General features: G+C 39.7%; 2 pseudogenes; one reads left to right on the top strand and one right to left on the bottom strand.

Moving 5' to 3' along the window:
- The first annotated feature begins 5,698 nt into the window (after positions 1-5,698).
- LOC131225488 (small ribosomal subunit protein eS4x-like) lies at positions 5,699-11,167 on the top strand (annotated as a pseudogene).
- A 10,928-nt stretch (positions 11,168-22,095) lies between these two features.
- On the bottom strand, positions 22,096-25,438 carry LOC131225730 (ferritin-like catalase Nec2; annotated as a pseudogene).
- Positions 25,439-27,388: the final 1,950 nt, after the last annotated feature.

The raw sequence follows: 27,388 nt of genomic DNA on the forward strand, positions 1-27,388 counted from the left end.
CCATCACACGTGTCCCACCTTTTCTTTCTCTCTCTCCCTCTCTTTCATTTTTTTTATTGTTGTGTGATATGGCCGTGTGGCCCACTCGGATGGACCCCATCATAAAGCATGTATTTTTCCCAAGCCATCTGTAGGTGAGACCCACTTTACATGTGTGTTGTACCCACACCATCCAGCACTTGGTGGCCCACCTAAGCAAGGCCCACCTTTGTACTTGTGTTATGCTCAAATTGTCCAGTGTCCTGGGACGTTGGACGTGAAAGGAAAAAAGAAATATTAGCTTGATTCTCAAGCTTTGGAGAGGGCTGTCCATGTAGGCCCCACCTCGATGTACAAATTCAATCTGCGCCGGCCATCCTTTTCCTCATACCATTTTAGGCGTTGAGCCAAAAAATGAGGTTAATCTGACTCTCAGGCGGGCCATAGCATAGCAAACAGAGTGTCTACCATTGAAATCCACCATGTTGTTTTGATGCCCCAAAAATATAGCAAATATTGGGCTCATTTGGCTTGTCTTGAGCCATAGAATCCAATGGGCCGGGTGGATTCCCCTGATGTGGGCCCCACGACAGAAAAACCTTGGAAAAACGGGTTTTAGAAATATATATATATATAGGCAGGGCTTGCTGCTGCTGAATGCTACTGCGTTTTGGCGGACGGTCAGCAAGACCATTGTCCTAGCCGTGGGCCCCACCATGATGTGTGTTTTGTATATCCACACCGTCCATTTTGTAGGCCCCTTCAGGTTAGTGGGCCACGACAAGAATCAGCTATATTGGAAACTCAGGTGGCCCACGTCGCAGGCAACAGTGGGATTGAATGTCTGCCTTTGAAACCCTTTTGGGTATCCCAGAAGTTTTGGATCAGCGTGAAATTTGTTTTCCCTCTTCATCTGGGTCCACGTGACCTTATCAATGGATTGGATGGTATATAAACATTATGTGGGCCCCACGTGGAACCCACCATTGATCTATGTGTTTTACTCACACCGTCCACGACTGTGGACGGTGCAAACCACCGTGGTGTATGTGTTACATCCACACCGTCCATTGTATGGACCGTGGGACCCACCGTGATGTACGTGTCCTATCCACGCCATCCAGCCATTTATCTAGTGGGCCCACATCAAGGAAGCAGTGTTTATTAAACGTCCACCATTGTGACCCTTTTTGTGGTCCAGAAATTTTGGGTTAGCATGAAATTTGTTTTTTTTTTTTTTCCATTTCATCCAGGTCAGTGTAACCTTGTTAATGGGTTGGATTGCAAATAAACATTGTGGTGGGCCCCAGGTCTATGTGACCATACCAACAGGTTGGGTGGAAAGTAAACATTACAGTGGGTCGGGTTTGTATGACCTTACCAACACGTTGGATGGAAAATAAATGTTATAGTGGGCCACATGTATGGACCCACCTTATGAAGCGGAATGGCTGGCGTGCCGCACACTAGCTATACAGCTGGTGTATGTGACGTCACCAAGCTATGTGGACCCCACCTGTTTCACCCTCGTCGTCCATCTATGGGACCCAACATGATTCATGTGTTGCATCTAAACCGTCCAACCAATTTGAAAGCTCATTTTATGGCAAGAGCTAAAGAACGAGTCAGATCTTAAGTTCAAGTGGACCCCACCATTGTAAATAGTGGAGACAGTGACATCCACCATTCAAAATTTTTAAGGGCCAGAGTAAATTTCTAGTAAGCTGATATTTGTCGTCACTTCATCTATCAATATGTTAACTTATGAATGGGTTGGATTTGTGAACTACAAATTGGTGGGGGCCCACCTAGATGTATGTATTTTGTATTCACACCTTCCATGCACGTGGCCCCCACGTGATGTACGTGTTTTATCCAAGTTGTTCATAGATGGGCCCATTCATAATGAGCAGGGCCCAACCCATTGAGATGTATTTGAGGCCCAGTAAGAGGCCCAGTATGTATGTGTTTCATCTTGCAATGTGGGTCCCCTTTAATGTATATATTCTACGCACCGTCCATGTGGACGGTGCATTTGAGGTCCATCTGTGTGGCCTACCTTTGATATGTTTATGGCCCATCTGTGTAGTCCACCTTTGAAATGTTTATGGCCCATCTGTGTGGCCCACCTTTGATATGTTTATGGCCCATCTGTGTGGCCCACCATTGATATGTTTATGGCCCGTTGTTGAGGCCCACTTGATGTATATAAGGCCCATATGATGTGCCCATTTGATGTATTTGAGGCCCATAGGTTGAGGCCCAATGGAATGTATAAAGGTCTATTGCATTGTGTGATTCCACCATGGGTTATGTAATGACATTTATGGCGGGCCATGCCTTGAGAGCAATGTTGGTTTGACGTTCACATTGTAAGAATAATGTTGGTTAAATGTCCACATTATAACTCTCCCTAGGGCCCATTGATAGGCCCATGCTTGTTGTGTGTAGGCCATCAAGGCCTATCTTCGTTGTGAGGATAGTTTATCACCATATAAAATGCTTAGTATAACTCCATGATTCATGCCCATACGCATCGTATGTATGCATGATATGAGGAATGTTTGATCATAGCATACGCCATTGGGCAGATTATTTACGGGGCTCCTTATAAGATGGAGTGCCCACATTATCGCGCCGTATGCGCATGATTGCTACATGACTGGATAGTGTGACTCATGCATCTCACATATATGTGACTTGATCATTATACGCCCTAGCGACATCAGGGCCGTGGCCTTCATAAACACATCGTGGATGGCCAGATGGGACACCAAAAATGCTTGGTTCTAGCACTGTGGGCACGTAGGATGTCCTTGGGTGAAAATTTCAGAACCTCCTTGGTACCAAGAGATGCTCCAACATATAGACCAAGTGGAATATGAGCGCCGGTGCATATATCATGAGGTCGTGTATCCCACTGTGTCGTGGTCGGTTGGAAGGGGGTGTGGTCTTATCCGCCCGAGTGAGGGGGCTATAAGCTAGGCTGAGTATGACCAGCTCGTAAATGGGTCCATTATTGACAAGCCGGGCCCGATATTGGCAGGCGGATAGTGATGTCTCTTCCACTCTCTGGGCTGTGCAGCTAAGGAGGAGGCAGTCGGAGTGGAGTGTAATATACCCCGGTGATTTTCTCAGAGAGTAACCATGCTGATATGTGGACTCATTGAGCAGGAATTGCATATCCATTCATTCATTCATTCACTATCCACTCGGGTTGGTGGTGCGTAACTATTTGTTACGTGTACCTTCACATGGCCAGGATTTCGGTTAGGCGCGCGACTAACCTGAGATCAGGAGTTTACCACATTGAGTCGGACTATGCAAATTTAGGTATGTGACTGGTTTGGATAGAAGTCCCTTGTAGTGAACCTTGTAGCCTGCGATACTAGTACTATCATCTCGACTTCACATTCCAGCATGACAATTTCATTCGCACCGCATATTACATTGCATCTGTAGTGCTTAATATTTTTGGTTACTATATTTTTGCACTTATATAGCCTAGATGAGGTTGATGGTATTCATGGTTTGTCAGGATTTGCATATTGCATTGCATCCTCAGCATCTGTTATTGTCTTTTTATGTTTCGCATTGTTTGACCTTGGTATGGCCGATAGCATTCATGCCTTACATCACATAGCTTTGGTACAGCTGATAGCATTTATGGACTTACCGCATATTTCCGCATTACTCTGATATTGTATGATTCATGATCTTGTCAGTATTTCCGCTTATTCTAATGATGTATGATTTATGGGCTTTATGGTATACTTGACAATTATCTTGTGCACACACTTTCACCACCCTCTAAGCTTTTGTAAGTTTATGCACGATAGTTGTGTGCAGGTGGCGTTAGGTTGCAGCAGTGTTGAGCTTGGAGCGTGCAGCTGTCCTCTGGAGCTTTGATTTCAATATATATGTATTTCCCTTTCTGCATTGTATCCAAATGATTATATTAGTGGATATGTGATAATGATGTTACCTTTATGATTTGGGTATACTTGTGGTTATGCTTCTCATGAGACAAATGTACGTTGGAAAATCCTCTTTGTAGGATCCCAGGATCGGAACCTGGTGTATGTATGTTGGGGGCCGAGAATGGGGTACCATAGAGGCTGTCGGCACCGGGTTCGGCGATCGGGATTCCTGTGAATCCGATTTCCGGGTTTGGGGCGTCACATTGACAGTCATGGGGCTTTTAGCATAATGGTTAGGGTCTTAACAGTCTCTGTTATTGTTATTACCATTATTATTATTGCTGCTGCTGCTTTTATTTTTTTGGTTGGATTGATAGATGGGATCTTAAGAACCTATGTTGATCTTATAGTTCGTAGATTGGGTCTTATTTTTTGGTGATGGATATCTATTTCTGTATGCATGTAGTGTGCACCATGCTGATGTCCATTCTAACCTGATGATATACAGCAGGGAGGAGTTGCCTTCATGCTATAGGGTGTGTGATTCACATGGCACATTTATAGGATGATTCGAGCCATTAATCCTGAGGTGCCTTGATTGGATGATCCTAATTGTTTACCCAACAGACGTTTTCTCATTAAATCTGGGTCTTTTTATTTTTGCAATTTTGTCTTTAGTGCTCACTATTCTGTTCAGATCAGTCATTCAGGCCCATAATTTTACACAATGGAACCACCAGGGCCCTAGATCTGATTTAGATGGTCTATCTGGTCAATCTGGAACCTTGATGTGGTTCAGTGCTTCAATTTGCATGGTTGGGTAGGCCTGATCGGGCCCATCTGCAATCTGATGGCCTGATCTTCATTCAGCTTTCATATGGAAGCCCTCTCAGTCTCCATTAGATGGTCAGTTGGTTTGCATCAATAATAAGCCTTTAGACATGCATCAATAATAAGCCTTTAGACATGATGGCCATGTGGACTATGGTAGGATGGAGCTGTGTTCAAGCCAACAAACTCTGCACCTACAGTTATCATTAGATGCAAGCGCAATGATTTGAAGCCTTCAGGCATGATGGTCAAGTAGATTAGGGTAGGATGGAGCTGTGTTTGAGCCAACAAACCGTGGACCTACAGTTGTCATGAGATGCAAGCGCATCAATGGGACATTCGAGGAGCTATTCTATGGGTAATTTGGAAGGAAAGTGACCGCAGATACATTCCATGACAATGCAGATTTGCAGGACTTTTTACCAAGATTAGAAATAGGATTGTTAGTTTGGGTGCTGGGCTTTTTTATTTATTGAGTAGGTGTAATAGATTGTGGGTTGATGAATGTTGGGTGGGTAATTCTTCTTTTGTTCCATCCAGATGATTCTGTGTCATTTTGTGCTTCATGTATTGCTGTTTTGGTCTTTTGTTTTGTTTTGTTTTGTTTTTTTTTTTTTGGCTTCGATGCAGTTGTTTTTACTAGTAAAAAAAAAAAAGGTAAAAGGAAAAAAGCAAAAAGCAAAAAAGATTTGTCTTTCAAGTAGTATAAACTTCCACGAAGATGGTGTGCAAAGAAGCATGCCCACTGTTATCAAGAGAAGAAAACAGTGGCATGTCAAAAAGTTAATTTAGAGTTTTCCGTTTGCAATGGATGTTCCACCTCTTGTTCAAACATGTCACGAAGATAGATAATGGTGATTTCTAGCGAGCTAACATAGAAACCTGGACATTGGACCATTCGATTTTGCTAAAGGTAGTGTTAGATACTGTCCATTTGGCACATGTTGGACATTAGAAATAAACTAGTTCAAGATATTGGGAGGGGGTTTCTAATGAATGTGAGCATGCTGACAAAAGTCATTTATTTTTGAGTTTTAGTTACTCTTGCTCAAGAGTTAGATGGGCACATGGAATTTATTTTTTCACTCATGGTTTTTGTAACTTTGTCTTAGTTGCTCAACCTGATTTTCCCATATGTTTGTGGGCTCCAAGCTAGAGGGTTGAAAAAAACACTTGAAGAGGCTCAATGCCCCAAAGCATTGGATGCTTGATAAGCTTGGCGGTGCATTTGTAAGTTTTTTTTTTTTTTTCCAATTGTGAGTTTCTGCTTTGCTCTTCTTCATCTATCCTTGTTTTGTTTATATAATTTGACATCTTATGCAGGCTCCCAAGCCATCATCTGGCCCACATAAAGCCAGAGAATGCTCGCCGCTGATTCTGATTTTGCACAACAAGTTGAAGTATGCACTCACTTACTGAGAAGTTATCTCAATATTGATGCAAAGGCACATTTCGGTCGATGGGAAAGTTAGGACCAACAAGACGTATTCTTCTGGTTTCATGGGTATGCCTATCCTTTTTACTCTTCACCCTATATTTTTATCCTGTTTAATAATGAGATATCCTAGATCCTTTTATACGGAAAACATACAATCTTCTTGTAATTCTGTCATGTAACAAGTTATTGACATTACTCTGTTTCAGATGTTGTATCAATTCCCAAGACAAATGAGAATTTCCGGCTTCTTTATGACACCAAGGGTCGGTTTCGACGCCATACAATCAAGGATGAGGAGGCAAAAGTATGTGAACTTCTTCATTGTGGTTTGTTGACAATTCCCACATCTTAAATATGTGGTCATTGCTTTTCCTTCCTGTTATGCAACAATTACATTACACTTTTTTTTTTAAAAACCTTTTTAAATTGTGCCATGTTGACATCTATCCCTATATATGTGTGTCTATGACATTCTGGACATGGTTCATATTAGCTAGTTTCTATTCTTAATTATCATTTTCTTTATTATCTGTGAAATGTTTTTTTTTTTCATATAAATATGTTTATTCTCATGATTTAATTGCAAATTTGTTGTCCAAATATTTGCAATATACTATGATATTGTAAGATTTTATTATATGGACATATTGGCAAGTACAAGTTTTAAAAATTACCATGTTTAATGCCCTGTGTATCAGGCACAAATGAATGGGTCCCTGTCCAAGTTAATTAGCTTACTGGTAGTGTATAGGAAAACCAAGAATCTTTTTTCTGGTGCAGTGGGTTCCTTTCCGTTTTTTTTTTTCCCTGGGTATAAATAGCCCACCGAAACTCCATTTGCTGAACTGGCTTGCATTCTTCCAGATTATATAGATTGCAACAGTGTTCCTTTAATTAGACATAAAAAGGGTAAAATTTTCTAGAGAAGTGATCACATACAGGCAATGCATCTGAAGCTGCACCCTTTGTGCCAACATGCCATGCGTAGGACATCCAAGAAGTAGAAAAGATGTCCCACATGATGAAGGTCATCTGGGGTGAAAGTCGGGCCAATAGCAGTAGAATAGATGGCCCATATGATGAAGGTCAACCTGGGGCAAAAATCGGGCCAATCCACTTGTTTAGTTGGTACATTTGTACGTTTGAGTTGGACTACGCTCTACATTGATCTTGACAGTTTGGCCTGCCCAGTATGTGGTCCAGCCTGATTTCCTCCTTGTGTCATCTTTATGGCGCAGCAACCATTTGCACGGCTTGGATGTTCAACTAGGGTGGCAATGGGCCAGGCCTGTAATTTGAACTCATTGGGTTTGATTTTGCTCAGATCGGACCAGCCCATTAGCCACCTAATATCCCACACACATGAGATGTATGCAGGGCTGTACGTAACGCAGTGAAATTTCACATTCCTATATGTGATCATTTCTCACAGGCTATCAGCTCTGTGTGCCGACTTGGATATTCAAGCATCTTCTATGCGATCTTCGTCATTCATCTCATTCTTCATCTGGAATTGTGCACTAAGAGCCTTACAACTAGATACGCAAAGTTCCTATTTTTTAAATCATAAAGAACTCTTCGTATTCCAGCCACCAAAAAACCAGCGTTACAGTGACTGTTGGCCCAATTATTTCTCATGCAGGACTGATATGGGATTTGGGATTGATTTTATAATCGAGCCCTCACTTTCACATTTTCATACTGACAAGGTTTAATCAAAATAAAACTTCAGTGACACGTCTTTGGTTTCCTTGTTTGGGAATAGAAGCTTAGTGATCGTGTCTTTGGTTTCTTTATTTGGGGATGGTAGTCTGTTTGCTTCATCTTGAATGTTATCAAGTGCCTTAAACATCTCTTGAGAAGTGTATGTTATTTTAGTCAACCGACGTACTAGAGTATTATGTAGTGCCTATTGAAGTTGTGATCAATCGGTTCCAGATAAGGAGGGTTGCACAAGGCAGGGTTCGAAATATCGGTATCGCGTTATGTATCGCATCCTTGGGATACAGATACGCATCGGTTATCGTATGGGATATATCGTTTGTATCGGCTAATTTATTGCACTTTTTAGGAAACATGAGGAAACATTGGGAAAATGGTTGAATTTTCCAATGAAACTTCTAGGATTGTTAAAAAGGACCTTACTACACACTTTTAAATCATAACATCTCAAAAAAGAAGTGCACATAATACGTTTCCTTTATATAGGATCCTAAGCTATGCGATGTCTGACTGAACTATGCAACTATATTCTAATTGAATGCATAAAATTTAGAGTGTATGTGATGATCATTTCATCAAACATTTCTAAATACTTCAAAATTAGTCTCAACTGTCAACGGGTGGAAGGAAATTTTCAATTTTTTAAAATAATATTTTAATAATTTTTAGTTAAAAATAATTTTTATTTTTCAAAAATTGACAAGGACTTAACAAATTAATAGATCAACTCTCATACATGCTTGATGTCATGTTTGGTGTAACATTACAAGCAATTTGAAAGAAATTGGGAAAATTTATAATTTTTCCCAATTTTCTCCAAATCGGACCCACCTACACTCAAATTTTGAAATTAGAGTGTATGTGATGATCATTTCATCAAATACTCATAGATACTTCGAAATTGGTCTCAATTGATAGCTAGCTAGTTAAAGGAAAATTTTGAGAAAAAACATGGAGAAACATGAAGAACTAATGGATATCGAAATCAAAGCTCAAATTACATGATTTTTCATGCAAAACATGAAGAACTAATAGATTTATAACCATTTGACACTGATTTAACATAATTTTAACAAAAAAAGAGATCGAAAATTGAAAATGCTCACCGGATCGAACATGTGGGATATATTGGCACTACCTGTGCATTTTGTATTGCACAGGTGGTATACAAGATATATTGTGGGATATACGGCCTATATCATTGATATTAAAAACACGGGCGCCAAGTTGGCAGCGGGTGCCGAAACTTTTGCCATAACTCTCATGATGAATCCACGTTTGAGCCTGTAGCTCAATGGTAGCCAGGCCCAGGGCGTATTTCAAAGAGAGGCTCTAGTTCGAGCCCAGCTTTCCTATGGGGTAAAGAAATAGATCTTTCTTGGTGGATCTTGACAATATGACTTTTAGTCAACCGATGTAATAGGGTATTATGTAGTGCCTATTGAAGTTGTGATCAGTCGATTCCAGATAAGGAGGGCTGCGCTAGTTTGTGTTCGAAATATCGGTATTGCATTATGTATCGCATCCTTAGGATACAGATACACATCGGTTATCCTATGGGATATATCGTTTGAATCGGCTAATTTATCGCAGTTTTTGGGAAACATGGGGAAACATTGGGAAAATGGTTGAATCTTCCAATGAAACTTCTAGGATTGTTAAAAAGGACCTTACTACACACTTTTAAATCATAACATCTCAAAAAAGAAGTGCACATAATACGTTTCCTTTATATAGGGTCCTAAGCTATGTGATGTTTAATTGAACTAATGCAACTATATTCAAATTGAATGCATACATTTAGAGTGTATGTGATGATCATTTCATCAAACATTTCTAAATACTTCAAAATTAGTCTCAACTGACAATGGGTGGAAGGAAAGTTTCAATTTTTTAAAAAAATAATATTTTAATAATTTTTAGTTAAAAATGATTTTTATTTTTCAAAAATTGACAAGGACTTAACAAATCAGTAGATCAACTCTCATACATGCTTAATGTCATGTTTGGTGTAACATTGCAAGCAATTTGGAAGAAATTGGGGAAATTTCTAATTTTCCCCAATTTTCTCCAAATCGGACCCACTTACACTCAAATTTCGAAATGAGAGTGTATGTGATGACCATTTCATCAAATACTCGTAGATACTTCGAAATTGGTCTCAATTGATAGCTAGCGGGTTAAAGGAAAATTTTGAAAAAAAAAATGGAGAACATGAAGAACAAATGGATATCGAAATCAAAGCTCAAATTACATGATTTTTCATGCAAAACATGAAGAACCAATAGATTTATAACCATTTGACACTGATTTAACGTAATTTCAACATAAAAAGGGATAGAAAAATTGAAAATGCTCACCGGATTGAACACATAGGATATATTGGCAGTACATGTGCGTTTTGTATTGCACATGTGGTATACAAGATATGTCGTGGGATATATCGGCTGAATTCATTGATATTAAAAACATAGGTGCCAGGTTGGCAGCAAGTGCCGAAACTTTTGCCATAACTCTCATGATGAATCCACGTTTGAGCCTGTAGCTCAATGGTAGCCAGGCCCAGGGCGTATTTCAAAGAGAGGCTCGGGTTCGAGCCCAGCTTTCCTATGGGTAAAGAAATAGTTCTTTCTTGATGGATCTTGAAAATATGACATTCCAAACTTATGATAGGGTGTTCCTTGGGGTTTAATTGAGGATATGGTGTACTTGATAAAGTAGGTTGATGGAACAAGATTTGTGTAGCTGGCAGCAAATAGTTTGGCTATGGCTTGGATGTTGATGATGGTTTGACTGAGGGTTTTGTGGGGAAGTGTTTTAAGAAAATCTTGTTTCTCTATGCAGTTCAGGCTCTGCAAGGTCCGATCTGTCCAGTTTGGACAGAAGGGCATTCCCTACCTCAACACATGATGGGCGCACCATCCGTTATCCAGACCCCCTCATCAGAGCCAATGACACAATCAAACTGGACCTTGAGACCAACAAGATTGTCGACTTCATCAAGTTCGACGTTGGGAACGTCATCATGGTGACAGGCGGTCGGAACAGGGGGCGTGTTGGGGTAATCAAGAACCGTGAAAAGCACAAGGGGACCTTTGAGACCATCCACGTCCAGGATGCCACTGGCCATGAGTTTGCAACCCGCTTGGGCAACGTCTTCACAATTGGCAAGGGTGCGAGGCCCTAGGTATCTCTTCTAAAAGGCAAGGGTATCAAGCTCTCTATCATTGAAGAGGCTAGGAAACGCCTTCCGGCTGCATCAGCTGCTACCTCATAAAAAATATAACAAGAGGAAACCTTTTTTTTTTTTTTTTTGGAATTTCATTTTATAGAGCTTGAATCTTGTTGATGTTCTTCTTGTAATTTCAGTCATTTATTAGGTGGCTGATTTGGACTCTTTCTCACAGTTATTCTTTTATTTATTTATTTTTTGTTTTGTTTTTTTTAACATTTTTGGATGGTGAGAGGAATAGCTGAGATCCTGCATTTTGCTCTCGGGATTTTTGTAGTTGCAATCTTTTGCCTGAATTTTTCTTAAGGAATTGTGGTGAAATATTAGTCCCTGCAGACTGTACTTGTCAAGCACTTGATTGGTGAACCCATTGCTTGGGCTGAATGTACCAAAATGGCACCATTCCGATGATCCTAGCAATCAGTTGGGGGATGTTTTTTGTGGCTTTGATGCTATTATGGCTTGAGAAGCTAAGGTGCCCAGCTTCAATGCTATTGAGGCTTGGGAAGCTGAGCTGCCCGGCTTTGATACTATTACGGCTTGAGAAGTTAAGGCGTGATTTCTTGTGGTAAGGGATGGAGGATAAAAAAATTTCCATTCGGTTGGGTTGAAATTTGAATGATGTTTGCAAGGCCTATGAAGAAGGCAGAGCATGTATAAAAGAGCTGAAATCCATGAATGTGGTGTTGATTGGGAAATTACTTTGAAGGTTTGGGAAGGAAGATGGGGTGCTTTGGAAGGAAGTCATAAAAAGCAAATGCAAGTGCTCGGAGGAAGGCTGGTGGACGAGAATCCTCTGGTTAGGTGCTGTGGAAAGGGGTTTCCTTCATGAGGCTGGTGTTTTTGGGAGGTGCTGGTTTCTCCTTGGGGAATGGAGGATTCGATTTTGGGAGTATGTTTGGGTGGGGACCTTCCCTGTGAAAGTTGAATTTTACTGAATCTTTCATCTTGCTCCGGATCCTTCCGTGGCTGTGGCCGTCTGTCTCTACCACTGGGGAAGAAGTGGTTTGTATCGCATCATCTTTGCTCTCTGGACAGCTCCTCCTTAGACAGGATGGTTTGAACAATTGACAAGTCCGGCTCTTTCATGGTTCCGTCTCTTTATTCTCTCGAAGGCATGCAGAGCTGGTGCATACGAAATTTATTTGGCATTATGATTTTCCTCCAAAGATACCGCTTGACTATCAATCTTCAGAAAGGATTGATGGTTATTCCAAATATTTGCTATGCCCTGTGAATGATGAGGAAATGGTCAACCATCTCTTTGTGCATTGCTTCTTTGTTGGGTCAATTTCAGGTATCTTTAACTGTTTCGGGTGATCTTTTGCTTGCCTGGCATGGTGTGGGTCCAGGGAAGGGTAAGAAGCCTCTGTGGAGAATGGCTTTACTCGTAGTTTGGTGGGTTGTCTGGGAAGAAAAAATTGCAAGATATTTCATGAACGAAAGCCAGCCAGCCGAGGGGACTTCCCAAAAGTGGGGCTAGGTTATTTGTAGTCGAATGGGCGTCTTGAGTTTTCAAGCTTAAGGGATGTAATTTTGATTTTGATTTTTTGATTTTTATTTTTTGGGATGTAAATGGGTTGCCATATCATGTTATTGCTACTGTTTTTGTTTTGCTTTTCTTTAATAAAATTTTAGCTCTCTCAAACAAAAGAGGACCTATTTCCCAATCCAACAAAGTGAGTTTCAGAGGGATGGGCCTCTCTAGTGTATACAATATGGAATTTCCATTTTCGAAGCCACTAGTTGGATAGGAAGGCTCGCCTGATCAAAGTGGGGCAATCAGTGATTAGACTTCTCTTGCATACTTAACATGGACTGTCCATTTCTCAGACAGCTGATCCAATGGTTAGGCTCATTCGATCAAAGTGGTTTGAGGGGGATGGACCATTTAAGATGGGCTCTACATGATGGATGCTCTGATCAATGCTTCAACAACTACTGTAAACTCAATGTCTACCGTCTACTTTCCTAAACACTAATCAGATGGCTATATGGTTCGATCAAAATGATTTTGAGATCAAAATTGTCCCCTCCAAAAATGGAAACTGCGGAATGAGTTGTTGCACTATTCGCTGCCAACGATTCTACTTAATTAGAAGGTTCTAACACCTAGTCAAGACCCAAAACCTTGCTCCGATACTACTTTGTAGGCTATTCTAGCACTACTTTGTAGGCTATTCTAGCCTTCTATGTAGAAATAAGAACTTAGAAGAAAATAAAAGAATGCTGAAATTTTTGTTGTATTACTTCTGCATACTTCAAAATGAATTATATATGCATACATATTTATAGAAATTTAGATACATTTTTATTAAATACTCACCAATTAAGATATACTAATATTTAAGCAACATTGTATTTTTCCTAAATAACAAATAAAAGCTTTTTGATGTGTGCATCAACAACTAAGAGACATGCACATTTTCCACCCTATCACAAGTTTCACTACAAGAAAAAGATGCAGAGCCGACGGTTGGGGTTACCCTTTGCCGGCCGCCAGTTTTACCGACCGTAGGTAAAGGGGCTGATAAAAAGAAAAAAGGGACGCCCTAATTCATTTGGCTCCCCAATCGACTCTCTCTCTCTCTAGTTTAAAATGAAGAGAAAAAGACTCTCATTCTCTCCCTCATTCTCTATCTAGATTGCAGAATTGAGGAATAACAACAGTAAAAACTAGTGAACCTAACCCTAGAAATCTCTCTCCACCCACCCACACACACACTCTCTCTCTCTCTCTCTCTCTCTCTCTCATTCTCTCTCTCGAAACCCTAATTCTTTCAAAATCAGGGTTACTGAAGACTAGGGTTTTTGGATGTGAGATCGTTCGGATCCGTCATGGCCGATCTTCCCGGCGACGCAGCGGCAGCTGTGAGGGCTTCTCCGCGGCAGCGCCGAGCAATGGCCGTACGGATGTGCCGCCGCTGACGGTGTTGGGATCGTCAAGGGGTCAAGGAGGCGGACATCAGTCCGGCGAAGCCTCGACGCAGATGAGTTCATTTAGTTTGTTTAGATTTCAAAGGGAAGTTGGGATTCTGCCCTGGATCCAATTTTGAGTCAAATCCAACCTTTGCAGTTCCTTGAGCGGACCGATTTCAGGTGGCATTTCTCCGGAGATCTACTTATGGCTCAAATTCAACAAAGCCAAGTTGGTAAGTCAACCGATTGCAGCAGGTATGCTTCCATAGATGCGATTCCTTCCCATGTACACTCTTGAGATTGGTTGAAAGATTGCTGATTGTTTCAGGAATTAGGATGTCGAGATGTTAGGATGTGTTGGAATAAAACCAGTTCCTTTTTATACTTTGTTTTTTTCTTTTTAGGAGCTGTTGGAATAAAATCTGTTCCTTTTTTATATTTTAAATGAGTTTTTTGTCAGGATCTTTTGGAATAAAATCAGCTATTTCTCTTCTTTGTTTTTTTTTTTTTTTTTGGAATATGATTCTTTTCTTAATTGAATGGCCATAAACGTTGCATTGGAAATTCTTTTTAATGCATTTTCTTTTTCTTTTTCATTTCCCTTGTATTCATGCAAATAAAGGCCACAGCAGTTGAAGTGCTACAAGTGTTAAACGGAAAATTGGGCCCTCTTTCTTGTCATTGAAAAATACTAAGAAGACGGATATAATTCCGGTTTTGCATTTGGTATGGAGTTTTGTACATCACGGGCTATGAAAATCTACTGAAAACGACTGTTATTGATAGTGTTTAAAGGCTTGGATTTGAGATGGAAACCATCCAACTCAAAACTAGCAACCATGATAAGTCAATTAGGTTGTCCAATGACTCAGTCAAGCCAAAACTAAATTTCACTAAGCTAATGATTTTAGAAGTACAGATTGCTGTCATTTTTCCTCACTGACTGTTTTCTTTTACTACATTCGCAGTGGAATTGGTAGACAATCCTCATAGGATCAGTCTTCTTGGTTTTCCTTCTAGTTACCAAATACATTGTAAGTTTTTCTTTTTGCTTCATATTCCTTGGACTCCATGCTTGTGGAAGGTTTCCTTCTTACATGACTCAAAATTGTTACAGGGGAAGAAGAAGAAGAGCCTTTTCTGGGTGCCCGCGATCGCCCCTTTGATCTCTGTTATTCTCTTGACCTTTTTCGTGTATATTACACATGCAGAAAAGCATGGTGTTAAAATTGGAAGTTTCCGAACTTTGTAGAGTTAACATCTCTATTTTATCTAATATTAGTCAACTAATAATGCTGCAAATGTCTGAAAGGTGAAAGACATACAAAGGGGTATAAATCTGTCATCCTTGGACCAAATTCATTTCAGTGGTGAATTTGCTGCGAAGGGTTTCAGAATTGGTGCAGTGGCTGGTATGATAGCATTAACTGTATGCCTACTCCACACACATAAAGAATCCTAATTTTTAAGACATGCTGCTTGCAAACATCCATCTGCAAATGCAAGATAAGTAGTCACACGCATGTGAGATTCGGGCCCTTCATAAGGTAGGCCCCAAGGTGAATGCCCCCTATTCCAAAAATCAGGCCAGTTCATCCACAGGGTGGCTGCGCATGTATATTGAATGAGGAACATTTGATTTTCTAACCATCTATTGTTTCATACATGTGTGGGCCACCAAGTGAGTGGACTGGACTGAGCTTGGGAATATTCACCATTGAGCCCACTGGATGAATGGTCTGGATCTCACACTGGAGTTCTCAGATTGGTTCATATAAATGCAAAGCCACAACCACTTGTTCCTATTTATAGGGAGATTGAAGTTGCTTGTATTTGATATAAATTTTCATTTTCAATATTGTTATCCATATGGTTGTTAATGAGTTGGGCCTGGGTTGCCTTTGGTGTGGATTTTGAACTGATTGGATGTGCCTATCTGGCTGGCCCTATTCAAAATTTCAATTTTGCTTAGCCCAAGCCTTGCCCATTGACAGTTGTAGTTATCCAACTGTCTACATTTCATTTATCTGTTTTTTTTTTTCTTTTTTCTTTTTTCTTTTTGCTTATTATGGACCAGAACAAGCTGAAGGTCCTATTGTCCTCATTTATCTGTTTTTTTCTTTTTGCTGATCATGGACCAGAACAAGCTGAAGGTCCTACCAGGGAATTTTTGAGTTTCGAATCCCTAATTAGGGATTTGTAGTGTCGATTCCCTAATTGAAATCATTGAAAACATTAATTGATCTTTTATTGAAAAGTAACTTTTAGTGTAAGCAGTTTTCTCACTATGATTTTTGGCCGATAGTCTATCTACATGTGACCCATCAGATCAATACCCCTGAGCATTAGAGATGTTTGCCACATGTACTTTGATGTAGGAGCTTCATGGAACTTGCATCAGAGATGTTTGCCACATGTACTTTGATGTAGGAGCTTCATGGAAGTTGCATCAGAGATGTTTGCCACATGCACCTTGAGGAAGGACTAAGGAGCTTCATGGAACTTGCATCGACCCAAATATTAGAATTCCGCTTTGGTCATTCACTTGCTTCAAAAGGAGTCAAGTCAAGAAAACACAGCTTCGTTAAACCCAAATATTTCAAATCTGCATTTACAACCAACCTGCTTCTTAGACCTAAGCACAAGTTCTAGGTGAGATTTGTTAAGCCCACACATGAGTGCACAACAACATGCAGCCACATGTGCCAATATAGCGTAAGGTGCAAGAACAAAGCTTTCCATAAAGTAACCTACGTTGCCTAAAACTTCTGGCATAAGAGTGAAGTTGTTTCACGCCTCAAGCGGACCTGTTTCAAAATAAACATATATCTAGAAATTTGTATTACCCTATTGTGCCCCATTGAGGAATGAAACTTGTATTTTGCTTAAGAAGATCTAATCACTGTTGCCCTCCTCTGTTCGTAGTGGGAAGGTTAATGCTCTGCCTACATCTATGGCCCATCAAATTGCGTTTAATCACAATACCAAAAGCAGTACACTTCCTTAAATTGCGTTTAATCACAATATAGTTTTTCTGTTTCTATTTCCAACACCATGCTTCTGTGTCTTATATTAGTTACGTCCACGAGATGTGAAGCCTAAAAATTTTATACAGGATCAGAGAACTTGCTCAGATACCATGTTGACTGCAGACAATTTTAAGTGATAGAATGCAAGATGTGATATTTCTAAACCTCTAGTACCAAATGCAGGAAGAATCTAGAATAGCTAGGAGGATTGGAGAGATCCAGAACGCAGTATAGTTGCAAGTTTGCCATCACAAAAGAATTACAGGAATGCCATTACAAATCATCCCTCAACAAGTACAGCTTTGTCTGTTAATATGCATGGGTGATTGATCTTTCTCAAAGTATCTGGGTATCATGATTCCGGGAAAATCAGTACCAGTTCATGTGAAATGGATCGATTATACTTTACCTGGCCGTGCTTCCATTTGTATGTTTTACTTGCATTTCTAAATTTGAAATGGTGATGTATGGAGTGAACCAGTTGTAAGGCTTCCCCTAGGATCTTGAAGAGGACCTTTGGTCATAAGGTTCTAGTTCTTACATATATGTTGATGATTTTACCAGCATGAACTTGAAGAATGTCAACATCAGTGAGAAAGTTTCTTCCTATTCTGATTTGTAGAGTAGACAAGAGACTTAATTCTCCTCAATGAATATTTCATGGTAGTTTTAGATCTTGATTTAATATCCCAAATGGGTTGTTTGTTATGGGTAAGTTGCAAGGAAATTGAAATCTGAGCCATAAAACTATATGTTTGTCCACTCAATGGATTAGTGACTTCTAATACTTCCATTCTCTTTACACAGGCCATCTAACTGGAGGAAAAAGCGAATCCATTTTCACGACTTCATGTTGGGTGTCCATAGTCGCCTTCAAGTAAGAATTTTCACGACTTCATGCTTAGTGAGGCATGCATTTCGTGAAAAAGAGGCACGCATAACAAGTGATTTCTTGTTTAGAAGCCTGCAATATAACTTCATGCAAGCCATGTACTATCTGTTCATTCCCTCACATTTATGTAACATAGTTTGTTATTCCTCTAATTGATAACGTTTGCATTTGAGTAGTTTGTTATTCCTCTAACTGGTAATGTTTGCATTTGATTATCTTAATATTGGGGCATGTTGTTTGCTTGCAGTCGATCAGAATGCATCATTAACATGAGAGATGCATCAGAGTAGACTTCCTTTTTCTCTACCCAGGGTCTGTGTACACTGGAGTAGACTTCTACAAGAAGTTGTGTCGAGTATCCATAATTCAAAGGTGAGCTTTTATGCAAGTATTGAATTTGGATTTTTGGCATTAAAAACTAAGCGAGTATTTTGAGATAAATATGAGATTTTGTTTCAAATAGGAATGCAGTTACTTGATATCAATATTCAGCCCTTTGACTTTATAATGATATATTGAAATATGAATATATGTGACTATTTCATCAAAGCTTTATTCTTTTAAAATGCATGTACTATTGTGAAGCTCTTCCTGTAGGTTTGTGCTGTTTGTGTTGAACTCTTGCTAAGAACCCCGATTTCCATGAAACTCCATGGATCTCAATTTCCAAGCGAATCTGTTTCTATGGAAACATATTTCTTGTGAAAGAGATTGCCTAGGCTGCTTGGGTACTGGGAAAGCCATCCTCAGGCATTCCTCAAAAGCTTATTTGGTTTCTCAAGAGCCACTTTGCAAAGCAAAAGCCAACTGCATTGTTTTGCAGGCTTCTTCAGTGTAAACATAGGCTTGATTCTTCCATAACACAAATGTTGATTTTCTCCTCTTTAATTCAATTATATTTGCTAACCAATTGAAAAGGAGTTTTGAGTCTCAAGGTTCAAGATTGAAGAATTGAACTTAAGACTTTTTGGGGTTGGAGAACCAAGTATGGTAGAAAGTTGAGTTTTCTTGTTTTATCTCGTTTGTTTTATTTAGTGAAAGGAAGTAATTTTTAAATATGTGATCTTTAATTGAAACTGGCCATTTCTGTAATGGTGTTTCCATAGCCACATGTTTTTCATAGCTGATCAGGTTCATTTTCCCACTTCGTTGTGGTGGAAGACTGCTGATATTGGTTTATTTCTTCCTATTATCTCTCATGCTTCCTATGGTGGATGCTTGCTATAGCCATCTATTTCATCTTTAATTGCATTGTATTTTAGTTGATATGATTTTTTTTCACCTGTGCTTACAAGCTCTGCTTCAGAATTTTTCTCTATAATTCTTTGTGAAACCTTTTATCTAAGCTGCAAGTCATTCATTTGTTGCACCAACCTTTTGTGTACTTCATTCTTCTTGAGAACTTCTAATTTTTTTTCTGGAATAATGGCAGGGTTTTGATATGAAACTAATCAATGTAAATCGGACTTGCAAAGTTGCAAAGGTGATGCATGATTAAAATTGGTTTGAATTTCTTGTGTATTTCATCTGTGGAGGTATTTAATTCACCTATAGAGTAGGTGCAGATGTTGCATGATTAAAATCATGTTCCTTTTTCTCTCTTAGGGAGTAGGATGGTGCAACAATGTTACGGCTTGCCTCTCATGAAAAGAAAACCATTTGGGTTCATCCAAGAAGACTGGGTTTGATGTCTACTTCTCCATGGCTAGGGGGAATGCCACTTTGCCTGCTATGGAAATGACCAAGTGCTTCGACATCAGCTAGTAAGCCATTGTTATTAAGGTGTCTCTTGCTTGATTTTATACATTAAGGATCCGTTATCATATTCAATTTGTAAGATGCTAATGGAATAACCTGGAACAGTGGCTAATGGCTAAGATTTGTTTTGTAGGTTAGAACTGAATGGTAACCATTCTTTTCTCTATTGGAAGCTCCATACTTCCACAGGTAAGGCCCAAGGTAATGGTCTTTTTGTTGGTGTGCAAGAATCACAAAGTGTGAAGGTAAGCAGGAACTGATTTGAACATGGGAATGGAGAAGCTTCAGCTTCAAAATGTTAGCAAGTATGAACAGCTAGGAGGCAGGAGCAGGAGCACAAATCAAAAACATAATTCAAAGTGACAGTGGCACCTGGGTAGAAAATTTTGCAGCCGAGGTTGTGCAGTTCTTATGCTGTTTTGTTTTTTTTTGTTTTTTTTGTTTTTTTTTGTTTTTGTCCAGCATGAGCATGCATATCTGACATCTTTTATTATATATATATATTTTTCTTTTTTTTCTTTTAACCTTCATCATCATCATCATCTAAGCCTTATAGGAGGCAGTCATCTAAGTCCAGAATGGTTCTTGTAAATTCTATTCCTAAACCACTCGAAACTCGGCTCACATTCAGTTGGTTCCAAGGATTCCAATCTATGTGCGGGCACTGTAAAGGAATAATAATTCTTCCACTGTCTCTCTCTGTCATTTTGTGGCCTATGAAATATATGTTGAACCTCTTAGATCTTCAACAACTTAGGGAAGACAAAAACCTTTAAACTAATGGAGTTTCAATGGTCCCATAGTCTCTCTAAATCAACAGTCTTATATGTAGAGATAAAGACAGGCAGTTAGTTTTAAAATTATGATTTAAATATGTTGATACTACAATCAAGACTTAAATGAGTTTGTGACAAAGAATTTAAGCATGGATGGCATTGACTTGAATATATTGGATTTATTTTTTGTGCAGTTAGGAAAATCTTTTTCCTTGGGCCACCCAAATGCCAAGATTAGTGTCCTCCATGCAGCCCTGTCTTTTGAAGCCCCTAAATTATTTAAATCTTGTGATGTGCAGAACAACATAAGCCTATTGTAATCTCCCTTTGTGCAGGTTCTGGACCGTGGTGAGAAGATTGAGCTTCTAGTAGACAAAACAGAGAACCTCCGCTCACAGGTGGTGAACCTCAATATCATTGAGGGCCTGAACCTGCTGAAGGACTTTGAAGTACTGGTGCTGATGCTTTTTACTGCTAGACATCTCACCAAAGATCGATAGAAGAAACGAGTCCCTTCGAAACAACGGCAACAAGGAGATCATTGACATTAACCAAGGTATGTTAGCTGCTTAGATTGGTGTAATAATAATAATAAAAAAAACGAGGATGCATGTGGGTCACCTTTTCTTTTCATCATTATTATTATTTTTATACTTTTTGATGAGAAAGATTTTCTCTATTGCTACGGATTGTCAGGGGCCATGATCCCTATAGCTACGGATTTAATTCGTAGCAAGCTTTTTAAGAGCTACACTACAATTGCTACGGTCGTACTGTGGGCTAGTCGTGTTTCAATACGAATTTTATCCGTAGCTTTTGACCAATCTTCTGGTAGTGTAGCGAAAAGCTGGCGATTTAGCGGCGTCCAGCACAATCGTCAGCAAAGGTCGTGACCACCGGTAAAGCCTTTACCGACCGAGGCTTTACCGGCTGTTAGCTGACCGCGGGCAAAGAATTTACCGGCGGTTTTCTGGGTCTTTGTCGGCAGTTTTGACCGCCGGTAAAGGACAGTTTTCTTGTGGTGTTTCTAAGCATGAATACATGCATGTTCAAGACCCATAGCCTCATGTACGTATTGGAACAAATACATGTATTTCAAAGTGCATGTATTGGAACACATACATGTATTTCATAAAGTTCATTTTATTGAAACACATACATGTATTCCCATAAATTACATTAACTAAACAAAAAGTGGGCTGCAACGATCTTGATGAACAACAATTCAGTAGTAATCGATGGAAGCAACCACCAAACCTAGTGCTGCACTTGATCTAAACATGAATCTAGGCCATGTAAAAGAGCAGCAACGAAGTTGATCTTTAATCAAAGCAGATAAAAAAAAATGGCAGATCTGATTTCTGGATTGATTAAAGAACAATACCAACGCTGAAGGTCTATGACTGGCCAAACCCAATTGCCCAAAACTGATTGTCGATCACTGATCAAGGCCCAAATGTCCCGCGATTATTGGGTCAACAACATACGATGAGTCTCGAGTACCGGACTGCTTGGATTCAACTTTTATATCATTAAAACTCAACTGGTTCTGATCTAAAAACGAAGAGAGAGAGAGAGAGAGAGAGAGAGAGAGAGAGCTATTAAACAACTTATTCTACTCAATTCACTTATACAAACGTATATACAACAGTGCTTCCTATTCAAGTGCTATTAAACAGCTTATTCTACTCAATTCACTTATTCTACTCGGTGATTTTCTACAAGTTACTAGTGGGATCATAACTCAAGAAAATTACAAGTATTCAAAGTTTCATCAAACACGATCCAAATCAAAGATCCAAAACACATTCATGGCTTTTTCAGAAATCCTCTAGCAATACTCCCACTACCACCTTCTGGTAAGAAACCCCCAGGCTTGCTTTCATTGCCTGTCCCGTAGACCGTCCTCAGAATCTCGGCAGGCGTCCGTGCATACGCTACAGAATCTGCATTTGCCGATAAGATGTTGCTAGTGGTCTTATTCTCTGCACCAAGATGTAGAGGTACAAAGAGGCCTTCGTCTTTGATGCCGCTGTTCGCCAGTCTATTTCTTAGGTCTGATACACGGTCAGTGAATTCAGCCACCGTGTGGCTGTAAGGGTGCACAACCGTGCGAGCTTGCTGGTAGAGTAATGCCCGAATTACTGCATCTTGACCCGATTCCACTGCTAAAAGCCCAGCTAACAACTGTACAAAAATGGTCCAACAAATGTTACCTATACAACTTAAATTCAATGTATAGACCAGATTGGTGCACTTGATTATCGATCTAGTCCATTGAATAGATGGGACACATAGCTTTGATCAGAAAAGTGGACCGAAATTATTTTTGGGGTCGTTCATGTAATATATCCTTATCATGGGTTGGCCTTAGGCAATGAATCATGTTAATCAAATGAATACAGCCATAATTGGTCAAGTAGTGGGAGATGGGTGGCTAGGATTTCACACAAGTGGACCATAGCAGTTCAGACATTAGAAACTGCCATATTGGGTGGAGAGTGGGGATGAGAATTGGATAGGGAGCATTAGTGGTTAGATCACAAGGGTTGCACCATTGCTCTCATGTGCTGTCCCACACCAAAGAGTACCAACAAAACAGTGGAGAAGGACGGTTAACTTACTCTCTTTGAAACGTGACCGTTGATATTTGGGTTAGTGCCCACATAGGCCACGAGTCCCATGTATGGAATGATATAAGAGGCCAGAAGATAATTAACGCTGCTGATGTAAGGATCAAAGGTGGGCTGAGTGGCTTTTCAAATGCATTATCAAATATAGTAGCAAAATTGTGAGCGCTTAGATCGATGAGGGGCCTTGGAAATCCACCAACCGTTGATTTAATGGCCCTGAAAAAAAAAAAAAAAAAAAAAAAAAAAAAAAAAAAAACGATTCGAAAGATAATATATGTGCTGCATCTGTGTATGATTGAATGTTTGAACGTCTGCTTTTACCTCTACGTGCTGCATGTGTGTGCGCACTAGTTGGAGAGGAGATATATATTAAGGAAGAAATGCAAATATCATAGCAGCTGGAGTTGTGGAATGGGACTTGTATATCTTCCGTGAGGTCAGTCTGCCAATGCTGCTGGGGGGCGGCTTCCATGAATGTGTGGGTGGATCCCTGACTGTGGGTCCACCTTGATGTATTTTCCTGAAATCGACTCCATCCATCCGTTTCGAAAGATCATTGTAGATATTAATCCCGAAAATGAAGAAAACCCAATCTTAGGTGGACCACACCAAAGGAAACATTGGTGATGGAATACCCACCGTTAAAAACTTCTTGGAGCAACTGGAATCCTTTTTTTTTTTTCTCTCCATCCAACCTGTTTATAAGGTAAAAAAGACCTGGATGAAGGTACCTCACAAATATCAGCTCGATTCAAAACTTTTGTGGCCCGTAAGAAGTTTTTAATGGACAATCACCATTGTTTCAACCTGAGAATTGGATCTGCTTAATTTTTAGCATCGTAACTTAGAATGAGCTTTCAAAACGGATGGATGGTGTGGATGTAAGGAAAATAAATCAAGGTGTCACCACAGTCGGGGATCCACGCACCGAAGCGGAACCGGTCTGCTGGTCTGTATATCTTCTTTCTTTTGTATTATCAAGCAACGTTAAACGATGAGTGGCGCCCACCGAAAGATTATACAGTTTTCCCGTATCAACACAGTTTTGTTGACAGGTGCACCACGTGAGCAGATTAGGTGCGGCCCTCACCATGGGGCACGCCTCAATGTATGTAATTTACATCCACGCCGTACATACATTTTTCAAGATTATTTTAGAGCATGAGACAAAAAATGAAGTAGATCAAAATCTTAGGTGGACCATACTAAAAGCGGTGATTGAATGTCTCACCTTTAAAAACTTCCTAGTGCCCACCGTAATATTTATTTTCCATCCAATCCAACCTGTTTATAAGGTTACAAAAACCCAGATGAAGGGAAAAAATAAATAAACATAAGCTTGATCCAAAAATTATGTAGCGCACAAGAAGTTTTTAATGGTCAATCATTACAGTTTCCTATGGTATGGTCCACTTGAGATTTGGATCTGCTTCATTTTTGAGATCATACCTTAAAAAAATCTGAATAAACGGATGGACTGCATGGATGTAGAATACATACATCAAGGTAGGCCCCACGGTGTGGGCCGCACCGTTTCGCTCCATCTTGAAAAAAAAGAAAGAAACTGGACGGTAATTTACTGTCCCAGAAGTTGATAAGTTCCAACCTTTAATGTTTTTTAAAAATCCAAACCTTACAATTGGTTGACCACATCATGAGAATCAACAACTGAAAATTTCAACCCAGTCCACTTATTAAATGGTCCAAACCACAGAATCCATATAGATAAATGCTATTATAATAATAAACTACATGTTGGGCCCAATTAATAGGTGAATAAGGCTGATTTTAGATAAAAGGTGATCCTCATAGTGGGGCTAACCTTTTGGATGGTTGGATGTCTCCACAACACAATAAGATGATGCATGTTGGACAGTAAATTAGTGGTCCAACTAGATGCACGACAGTACGAGAGAAAGAGACCTCAAATGGCCAACTTCCTGATAACCGAACTCTGCAATAATCTGACGTGTACGGGTGTCGAGGTTGGCTTTCTTAGCTCCGATAGGAGGTGGGCCACCTTTGGCCAGTTCGGGAGCAACCCCATCTAGACCGTACCCTAGCGCTCCATACAGGAAAAATTCGGCCTCTAAGTGCTCCAAATTGAGAGCGAATTGTATGCTGTCCACATCGTCGGGGAATATCGGCCGTCCATTTGGTGGTGGACTCGGTACACACCACCCCAGCGCAAAATAGCCTGAGTAGAGAAAGAACAAGAGCAGCGAAGCAGATAAGCTCGATACAGCCATTGAAAATCCTTGGATATTTGCGTGAGAAAACTGCTCTTGAGCCATGGTATTTATACTTGAAAAAACAAGCTCCACCTAACTCAGTCCTGCGAATTACGACGCTTGTACAGTACCCGTGTCAAGCTCTTCTCTATCTTGTATTGAAGTCGGCAACAAAAGCTCTATCTTATCGTAAAAATCCAAACTCTGTGGGGCCAACCATTTTGAATATGTAAAATCCACTCCGTCTATCAGGTTCTCTCTTAGATTCTAGTTGCAAGAAAGGAAATCAGCCGGACCCAATACATAGGTGGGCCACACCATAGTGAACAATCAGGGATGGGATGCCAACCATAGGTTTGTATGTGGGGCCAACGTGGTTTGTATCTTTCATCAAATCCGTTCATCATGTGCAAATCATTGGGATGAAGTGAAGATACAGAAATATGCATGATTCGAAACTCAGACGGGCAAAACCACGTGAACTTTATAGGTCTTAGGAGAAATTGTACAGCTCTTATCAGGCTCATAATTTGTATGTACCGTTCAGATAGGGTTTCTCACCTGATGGACGGAGTTGATTTACATATACAACAAGGGAGGCCCCACAACACTGGGGTGTTTCCAAGCTGAGGAAAACAACTGTGATTGAGTTGATTTACGTAGTTCAAGTGTGGCATGAGAAATAGAATTTACGCTGAGATATCTTAGCCTAACCCGTACTCTGCCGGCTTTCAGCCGCTTCGAGATAAAATGAATTTCTCAATGTAGTTGGAAAGCGGCCATCCTTTCTTTTGCCGGTAGGCTAGTATTAATTCATTCGACTCTTCCATCTTTTCATCTTTTTTGGTTGCATATGCGTCCTTGCTTCTTAATGCTTGCTGTGAGCTTCTTGAACATTCAATTAGCTAGGATTAAATTTGTAGATTTAAAAATAAAGGTAGTCTTGAAATTATCCCTTTGGAAGCCTCTACAAAAGTTTGCCTAATAAAACAACTTTGAAAAATCCTTCACAATGACCTCAACCTTAGGCGTAGATGGTTTCATGAAAAGTATTTATATTAAACAGAGATCTATCTGCATTATTGAGATTACCGCCTTAGTTTCATGGGTTTGGCAGAGCATTCGCCTAACAAAACAATTTTGAAAAATCCATCACGATAACCTCAACCTTATGTGTAGATGGATTCATGGAAAGTATATTAGTAAAACAACTTTGGAAAATCCTTCACAATGACCTCAACCTTAGGTGTAGATGTATTCATGAAAAGTATATTAAAGAGAGATTTATCTAAATTATTGAGATCGCTGCCTTAGTTTCATGGGTTTGGCAGAGCATTCTTAATGTTCATCCCATCGTTAAGTGTCTTACCAGATTCTTGATTAGTAATGGTAATCTAACTGATTTCTAATTTAACTCTTGACTTGGATGTTATAGTCTCATTGATTGAATTGGTGGTCGTGGTTTGCACATGGACATTAAGGTTAGTGCTTTTATAAGTAATAATGAATGGCGAAATCTTTAATCAATTGAATGTGTTGCTTATTACTTTAGTTGATGGTGAGATAGTTTGGATCCTCTGCCCTCAATGTAGGTTTTCCTTTGCTTCGGCTATTGAAGCCACTCGCCCAAGGTTCTTATTATTCTATATGGAAAGATTTTATCTAGTTAAAGGGAGTATTCCAGAGCATTCCTTTACTATTTGAATAATGTTCTTGTAAAATAAAAAATTAAGGCCATGATGATTAAATTTGGAGTCACAATGATGGCTCTATGCACTCTTAAGACAAATACTTATCTTTTCTTTGATTGTCCTTACTATCTTAAATTTGTAAGTAGCTCCACCTAAAAATGAGTGCTCCTTTAAATTTGAGTGTTTCTTTATTTAAATCTGTTCATCTTTTTGTGGAAACCTTGGGATACTCTCTCTCTCTCTCTCTCTCTCTCTCTCTCTCTCTCTCTCTCTCTCTCTCTCTTCTTTTCTAAGCAAGCTTTGTTTTCTAGCTCTTGCACGGAATCTCTAGAGGAAA

The sequence above is a fragment of the Magnolia sinica genome, chromosome 14 (genome assembly GCF_029962835.1).
Source record: "Magnolia sinica isolate HGM2019 chromosome 14, MsV1, whole genome shotgun sequence".
In the NCBI taxonomy this organism is placed as follows: Eukaryota; Viridiplantae; Streptophyta; class Magnoliopsida; order Magnoliales; family Magnoliaceae; genus Magnolia; species Magnolia sinica.